At 39.7% G+C, this 9,189-nt stretch overlaps 1 long non-coding RNA gene across 1 annotated transcript; it reads left to right on the top strand.

Annotated features, from left to right (window-relative positions):
- Positions 1-2,896: 2,896 nt before the first annotated feature.
- LOC126993050 (uncharacterized) lies at positions 2,897-8,231 on the top strand. Its single transcript, XR_007747279.1, has 2 exons — positions 2,897-2,979; positions 7,446-8,231. It is a non-coding gene; the product is annotated as an uncharacterized LOC126993050 (long non-coding RNA).
- Positions 8,232-9,189: the final 958 nt, after the last annotated feature.

The following is a 9,189-nucleotide window of genomic DNA, read 5'->3' on the forward strand; positions in this document are numbered from 1 at the left end:
AGATTATCGAGTCCAACGTCCACATCGTTGATGTAAATAATAAAGAGCACTGGGCCAAGAATCGAGCCCTGAGGGGCACCACCAGTGACCGGCCCCCACTCTGAGTTAAATGCGTCGATCACCATTCTTTTTTTTCTGTTGCTCAACCAATCTGCGATCCACTGGTGTACTTGACCGTCAATACCTAGTTGCTTTAATTTAGAGAGATAATAATGGTGTTTATCTTTATCAAACGCTTTCTGAATATCCAAATATACTACATCCAAGAATTTGGTTACGTCATAAACTGTGAAGATGTTGTTGTAAAGGTACTGTCAGTAAGTTTGATAGGCAGGATCTCTTGTTACGGAAGCCATGTTGTGAATCCTTTATTAATGAGTGATTCTCAATATAACTCACAATTTTGTTTCAAATTATGTTCTCGAGTAGCTTACTAAAGTTGGACTAGTGAGCCTGTAATTATCCGTAATTTTTTTTATCTCCTATCTTAAAAATCGGTGTTACGTTAGCCTCTTTCCAATCCAAAGGGACGACGCCTTGTCGTAAGGACATATTAAATACGGTTGTGAGAGAGGATAGTATTTCGTTCTTTTTTTCTTTAAGTAATTAAGGATATAATTATATCGTCTGGTCCTGTGCTTTTACTTGTTTTAAGGGACTGAAGAGCAATCATTTTTGTTTTTGTTTTTTTACAGCTAAGGGGACAACTCAAGGGCGTAAAGAAGAAGAATAAAAAGCCCGCTACTCACTGCTCCTGAATAGAGGTCAAAGGAGTGTCCAAAAAGAGAGATCAATTTCGGGAGGAGAGGTGTCCTGATACCCTCCTCTTGAAAGAGTTCAAGTCGTAGGCAGGAGGAAATACAGATGAAGGAAGATTGTTCCAGAGTTTACCAGTGTGAGGGATGAAAGAGTGAATATGCTGATCGACTCTTGCATAAGGGGTTTGGACAGTATAGGGATGAGCATGAGTAGAAAGTCGTGTGCAGCGGGGCCGCGGGAGGGGGGGAGGCATGCAGTTAGCAAGTTCAGAAGAGCAGTCAGCATGAAAATATCGACAGAAGATAGAGAGGCAACATGGCGGCGGAATTTGAGAGCTAGAAGACTATCAGTATGAGGAGGAGAGCTGATGAGACGAAGAGCCTTTGACTCCACTCTGTCAAGGAGAGCTGTGTGAGTGGACCCCCCCCCCGCCACACACACACACACACACACACACACACACACACACACACACACACGTGAGATGCATACTCCATACGAGGGCGGACAACGCCCCTGTAAATGAATAGCAACTGTGCGGGGGAGAAGAACTGGCGGAGACGGTACAAAACGCCCAGCCTCGAGGAAGCTGATTTAGTAAGAGATGAGATATGAAGTTTCCAGTTGAGATTTTTAGTTAAGGATAGACCGAGGATGTTTAGTGTTGAAGAAGGTGATAGCTGAGTGCTGTCAAAGAATAGGGGATAGTTGTTTGGAAGATTGTGTCGAGTGGATAGGTGGAGAAACTGTGTTTTTGAGGCGTTGAAGGACACCAGGTTCCTCTTTCCCCAATCGGAAATAATAGTAAGGTCTGAGGCTAAGCGTTCTGTTGCCTCCAGCCTTGAACCGTTTAGTTCCTGTAGGGTGGGTCTTCTATTAAAAGAAGTACTTCATTGGTAGCTATTTCAAGGCTAGGTAATGCATGCATGGGATTTACAGTAGTGTTATTGTCTTCGCTGGTGTTGGTAGTGGTGGCGGTACGACTACTATATAATTATATTCTTTAGTAATAATACTGAGAAAAATATTTGTTTAACAAGTTTGCAAAGTGGTGGCTTTCAATCACTAATTCGCCGTCACAATTAGGGGTCCAATTCCACTTCTCATCGCCTTCCTGTTGTTTATATACATGAAGAAAGATTTTAGATTATTTTCACAGTTGGCTGCAATGTTTTCTTCATATCGACGCTTTGCCTGACATACTAATCTTTTAACTCGGCGCCTGGCCTCATGGTATAATCTTATGTTTTCGGGCGTGTTTTGTTCTTTATTTATCCTGTAAGACAATTTTCTCTCCTTAACCGAATGTTTAATTTCGCTATTAAACCAAGGTGGGCTTTTATTAGTTTTACTTCGCTTCTCGCACAAGGGGACAAATGTGTTCTGCTAAGTGAGTAAATGATTGTTAAAGCTTAGCCAGGCTTCCACTACGTTGCCATTATCTGATTGTTTTATTTCCGTTAGTTTTTGTCGGATTTCTACGAAATTTGCTCTTTTGAAATCGGGCATCTTTACTTTATTTTCAGTCACTGATGTTTGAGCTCCAATGTCGACGCGCACTAATCTATGATCGCAAGAACCGAGGTGTTCTCCTACCGTGACATTACTGACTAGGTTATCTTGGGTCGCTATAACAAGGTCCAGTATGTTATTTTGTCGAGTTGGTTGAGTAACCATTTGGCTTATGTAACTTTCTTCCAAAAAATCAATCATTCTATGTGACTCGCCTTCTGTACCTGACAGTGTCGCCCAGTCGATATGGGGAGGTTAAAGTCTACTAATATCAGTGAGTCGCTGTTATTAAGTGACTGCCTTAAAACGCTGTACATTTCAACATCATCGAGAGAGAGAGAGAGAGAGAGAGAGAGAGAGAGAGAGAGAGAGAGAGAGAGAGAGAGAGAGAGAGAGAGAGAGAGAGAGAGAGAGAGAGAGAGAGAGAGAGAGAGAGAGAGAGAGAGACTAAACCTAGCCTTCCGGTTCAAGGTCTTGAACGAATTAAAAATGCAGACACGTTTCTGAAACTGAATCCGTGGAGGTGATGGCGGGAGTGTGCGTGCCGGGGGGCGAGGGTGGCGGGGAGGGACAACTCTATGGTTATATAATGACAGGCTGAGAGCTGAATGATACCATTCCTCTTCCGGGGGTCGTTAGGAGAAGATGGGCCGTCACATGTATTGGCTGGCATTTGCCTTCTGCACCCTCGCTCTTGCGTCCTCGAAGGTAAGTGATATATATATATATATATATATATATATATATATATATATATATATATATATATATATATATATATATATATATAATGTATACACTGTGAGTACGTAGGAAAAAACCCACCGAAACAGGAGTATGCCACTCTCGATGAGTTATTTACGGGAATCGAGGAGGGTGCTGCAACCCACCAAAGACTCTTCCTGTCTCCTCTCTTTCGGTTTCCCAGTTGTCTCATCAACACCAGAGACTAGTTCAGAATGCTCTCTAAAGACAAATCCTCTTACTATCCACTTAACACTACATACATGAAGCAACGCATACCATTTCTGATTTTTTTTTCTCAAAATTTATGATTGCTTCACTAGAAAATGCTTCAGAGTTCCCGTTTAGAGGGGGGAGCACAAATGCCCCCGAGATGACTCCCCTTTTGGCTTTCGATCTGAGAGGCGTCTTGATAGCTCCTCTTTTTTTATATATCAACTTCTGCAACATTCGCAGTCTTCGTTCCAATTTTCATTCTGTGGAGCATCATCTCTCCTGTAAACCTCACCTTCTCTTCCTCACCGAGACACAGATCTCGGCGGCTACTGACAGCAATGTTGTTGCCTCTCTTTCTATCTTCTATCGATATTTCCACGCTGACTGCTCTTCTGAACTTGCTAACTGCATGCCTCCTCCCCTCCCGCGGCCCCGCTGCACTCGACTTTCTACTCATGCTCATCCCTATACTGTCCAAACCCCTTATGCAAGAGTTAACCAGCATCTTCACTCTTTCATCCCTCACGCTGGTAAACTCTGGAACAATCTTCCTTCATCTGTATTTCCTCCTGCCTACGACTTGAACTCTTTCAAGAGGAGGGTATCAGGACACCTCTCCTCCCGTATTTGATCTTGCTTTCGGCCACCTCTTTTGTTTCTTTTTTAGGAGCAGCGAGTAGCGGGCTTTTTTTTTATTATTGTTTTTTTGTGTGTGTGTGCCCTTGAGCTGCCTCCTTTGTTGTAAAAAAATAAAAGAAAAATAAAAAAAAATCTCTACTCTGTTAATACTATCTCTATCCCCAATTTCAATCCGAAGCTGGATGTTGTGTCTACGTACGCAACGACATCACATGCTCTCATGATGACCTAGACTTCATAATTTTCCATCATCTGGCTAATACTTCATTGTCACTATTACTAAATAAATTTGTGCGGTTTATTTCTCAATTAACTGTATCAAGTATGTAAAATTCTTTGACCACTTGAACTCTTATGTGGGACACATCTTGACTCTGTCTCCCTTCGTTGAAATCTCCATCTTAGGAGATTTCAATGTTCACCACCAGCTTTGACTTTCATCTTCTTTCACTGACCAGCCTGGTGAACAAGCCTACAACTTTGCTTTCCTCAACGATCTAGAGCAGTTAGTTCAGCACCTTACACGTATTCCCAACCGTCTTGGAGACAGGCCCAACATACTAGACCTCTTCCTTACCTCTAACACTTGGATTTTCAGTCACCACCGAGTGGCCTAAGACTACCCCCATGCTGTCATGAAGACCACCCATCAACCCACACTATAGAAAAAAAATCCAAGTCATTCAGGAATGAGCTCTTGTGTTGAGCATGAGCCAAGAAAAGATGGCGCCACTATAAACACTTGCCTGCACCAAGATGGGCTGGGGCCGACCACCAGGCCCCTCAAGATAGCCTACCGGTGCTACAGGCTCCTATGTAAAAAAATATAATTAAATAATATAAAAATGAAACTAAATCTCCCACAAATATTCCTTGAATAAAAATTCATGTACTAAACATAAGTCACAAAGAAATGAAGGTGTTCATTTCTGTTCTGTTGTTGAGAGTACTTGACATCTAAGTACATTCGCATTTTTAGCGAATCAAAACCGGATGTGAAGAATTAATATGTTTCAAGCAGTTATTATAAGGAACATATTTTCAGAAATTCATCACTATCTCCACACTTATGACACTTTAGATCTGCTGGGAGTCGGCAAATTGGGGATGTCAACGAGATGTCCAGGTGGTGGAGGTGTAAAGAGGAGAGTACACTAGATGGTAAGGAAGACCATGATGGTGTATGCACAAAAGTGCCCTGCAGGAAAACCAGAGTTGCTGAATTTCATGACCTAACCACTAACCAGTCAGGTGTCGGAAATGTAAGGCTGTTCTCCGTGTTCACAGTTGGTATGCTCTCATACAAAACAAGAGTCTGCGGCACTTAGTAAAAGGAAGCTTTTCACTGCAATTTGTCCACTATTCATGGAATAATGATATTTTCCTACAAAATGCTTTTGTATATGAGTTATGTATTTATTTATGTTCTAATAGAATTATGCTAAAAAACACATAACTTAATACTGATAGGAGACATGTTGACACGAATACAGAAAAAAAATTATCTGGAATATAAAGAAAAGTTTTTTTTAACAACGCCTTCGTTGTGGAATTGCCCAATGTTACCTCTTGGTGACACCCTTTTTGTGCAAAAAGTAGAATATATAGAAGAAAAAGTTATCAGTAAAAGTTGCTTAAAATTGTATTATCAAATATATATATTGTAACTGGACAAAGAAAACTTGATAAAATATGAAATGGGCTTTCTTGGGTTAATAACAGCGACTCACTGATATTAGAAGACTTTAACCTCCCCCCATATCGACTGGGTAACACTGTCAGGTACAGAAGGAGTCACATAGAATGATCGAATTTTCAGAAAATTACCTAAGTCAAATGGTATCTGAACCAACTTGACAAAATAACTTACTAGACCTTGATATAGTAACCCTAGATAGGTTCTTGAGATCATAAATCAGTGCTCCTCGACATTAGAGCTCGAACAACAGTGACTGAAAATAAATTAGAGGTGCCAAATATCAAAAGAGCTAATTTCGTATAAACTTCTTATTTAAGAATAAAGATGTAATACTTCCGCTCTACAATAGTTTAGTCAGACCCCACTTGGAAAATGCTTTACAGTTTTGGTCTCCCCACCATGCAAAGGACATTGCTAAATTAGGTGTTCAGTGTTGGGCAACGAAAATGATCACTTCCTTGCACAACAAATCCTACGAGGAGAGGCTTTCCACCCTTAACATGTTCTCTCTTGAGAAACGTCGCCTCCGAGGGAAAATGATCGAATGTTTTAAAATACTTGATGGTTTCACGAATGTAGACAGATCAACATTGTTTATGATCGATGACACTTTGCGTACGAGGAACAATGGCTTAAAACTCAAATGTAGACAAGTAAATTCAGACTGCACCAAATTTTTTTTCACCAACGTTGTAGTGCGAGAATGGAATAAGCTTCCACCGTCAGTAGACCAGTGTAACACGATTGAATCCTTCAAAAACAAGCTCGACCGTCACTTCCTTTACCTTAATATCAACTAGAGTTGAAATGCATCGTTTTGGAGCCTTTTGATTAATGTAGAATCACTTAGTCTGACCACCTAGTCTGGACCATGGGGTCTGTGTGGTCTGATTTTCTATGTAAATCTCTCTCTCTCTCTCTCTCTCTCTCTCTCTCTCTCTCTCTCTCTCTCTCTCTCTCTCTCTCTCTCTCTCTCTCTCTCTCTCTCTCCATTATATACACTGGATATATCTTTTTGCTAGTTTATTTTGTTTCATTATTTTCTTCTCATTTTATATATATATATATACATATATATATATATATATATATATATATATATATATATATATATATATATATATATATATATATATATATATATATATATATATATATATATATATATATATATATATACACACAGGTTGAAAACCACTGCCCCAGGGGAAGGCCACAGCAGGAGAGTCGCCTTTATACCTGTGAGCATGAAAGTAGCGATAAAAGATAGAAAGTGAAGCAATATCGGGGTAGAGTTTGAGGGGAGGAAGCTTGCGAGAAAGAGCAGGGCAGTTGTCAAGACAAAGAGCCTTCGACTTCACTGTCCAAAAGGGACATGAGTGGATCCCCCCACATGTGAGATGCATATTCCATATGGGGATGGACAAGGCCCTTATAAATAGATAGCAACTGTGAGGGAGAAAAGATCTGGCCAAAACAGTACAGAACACCTAACCTCAAGGATGCTGATTTAGTAAGAAAGGAGCTATGAAGTTTCCAATTCAGATTTTTAGATAGGTAAAGGCCAAGAATATTAATTGTGGATGAAAGGGACAGTTGAGTGTTGTTGAAGAATAGGGGATAGTTATTTGGAAGGTTGTGTCAAGTTGATAGGTGAAGAAATTGAGTTTTTGAGGCATTGAGGGAAACTAAGTTTCTTTTGCCCCAATCGGAAATGATAGTAAGGTCAGCGGTTAATCGCTCTGCAGCTTTTAACCTAGAGTCCTGCAATTTCTGTCTTCCCTGCCAATCTTACCTTTGTTTCTTGTACTTCAGTCAAGGACTTCCCTTGAAAGGGAACTTGTCTAACGCCTGATTTTTTTTCTTTCTTTTTCAGTACTGTCAATTTAAATGTGGACCATCAGTTTGAAAATAATGCGGTCTGTGTGCTCTTCCGCTGTCTTATCCAGAACACCTATATCATCGCACACAAAATTTTAAGTTCTGAGGACAATGTTTGTGTGCACACTTGCAGATATATACTCTTACCAGAACAACTTTCATGAACAGTTTATAAATGAGTACTGCTGAAATAAAGTCAATGAGTTATTATAATAGGGCTGAATCAAACATTCATTTTGTCAGGATCAAAATCATGATTGTTTCTCCTTTGATCTTGTAGAATTCTAAACTGTAGCAGTAATAGCATCAAGTGGATATGAGGTATATAATTCTTAAGAGTTTGTTTAAGTTTTTGTATTGTATTAATGGAATTTGCTTGTTTAATGGACGAATACAGTGTATGGTTTACTAATCTCGATTGTCTAAAAGTATTATACTATGAAATCATAAGTCTCACCAAGGTAGATAGTTTTAGGTAACAAAGGAACTTTTTGTATTTAGTGTATGCTCGCCATGCAAGAAGCTGTTACTTACTACGTGTCACCGGACTACATGTTCTAGTATGGTTCAATAAAGAATAATGTTTCTAGTGAATTCATTATTTAGATTTCAGAAACTGTCTTCCACATGCTAGCATATCCAATTTGTACTCCTTTTCGTTGGAGAAAGTCTGCAATCAGCATTTCGCAACTTCCCTCCCCAGCCTAACTCCTCTACTTGCTAATGAATTGGGTAAATGCACATTGTAGGTAGTTCTTTGAATAAACAGGATTTATCTTCATGGTTTCTGGACCTTGATTTTCTTACTCCTGAGTAGTTTGAATGTGGAGGTCAATTACTTATTCATTTCCAACATATCTTACTTAAACATTTCAGCAAAACCAGAACCACCACAGTTCTTTAAGGAGGGGCAGAACATTGATCAAAGTTTGGCGCTAAAATGCGATGTAACACAATGGGTAAGTTGTCTAATATAGTGTGCCAGCCAAAGTTAATTATTTTTCTTTTTACTTATGTGGGCATTACATGTTATAATCAGGCATCCATACCAGATCAATCAGTTTCAGAGTAAAAGAAAAGTTTGGTTGGATGCCACCCTGAACTCTGACTTTCAGGGTCAAACAGCATAAACAGGTAGTTTTTTTATCCAATAAAATCAAAGTATGTTTGGTAATTTTAGTCTTTAGGGTTATATGTTGTTTGAAGTATAATGCATGCAAGCCATGTAATATTCTACACATTATCACAGTTGAATATATACATGTAAAAAACACTTAACAAATTATGTTTGTCACAAACACGGTAGTACTCTTTCCTTTTCAGTAATTTCAATTAATACAAATATGTTATGCCTTTATGGACTAAATAAACTTTACAACTTCTGGGGCTGCTGGGTTACAACAGGCTACTGCATCACAGGCACAGCCAGGACACTTGAGACCTTTCCAGAAGCAGGAGCATAGAGTTGTCCTACATTTGGATTTGCATGCACGGGTCACAAGCTGAAGACAAACATCTGGGATAAGAGGAAGTGCTCTCCACAGAGGAACCAGGCAACTTTTTTCCTTTATCCAAACTGATGTGTCCAGTGGAGATGATATCTGGATGTGTTCCTGATCTGCTTGCAGCCAAATCTTTGCCTGGTAGTGGGCACATAAAATGAGCAGTTTCAGTGCATCCCTAGCTGGAGGCAACATCTCAAGGTCATTCATGGCCTTAAAGAGCTGGAGCCTGGCTTG

The sequence above is a fragment of the Eriocheir sinensis genome, unplaced genomic scaffold, assembly GCF_024679095.1.
Source record: "Eriocheir sinensis breed Jianghai 21 unplaced genomic scaffold, ASM2467909v1 Scaffold547, whole genome shotgun sequence".
In the NCBI taxonomy this organism is placed as follows: Eukaryota; Metazoa; Arthropoda; class Malacostraca; order Decapoda; family Varunidae; genus Eriocheir; species Eriocheir sinensis.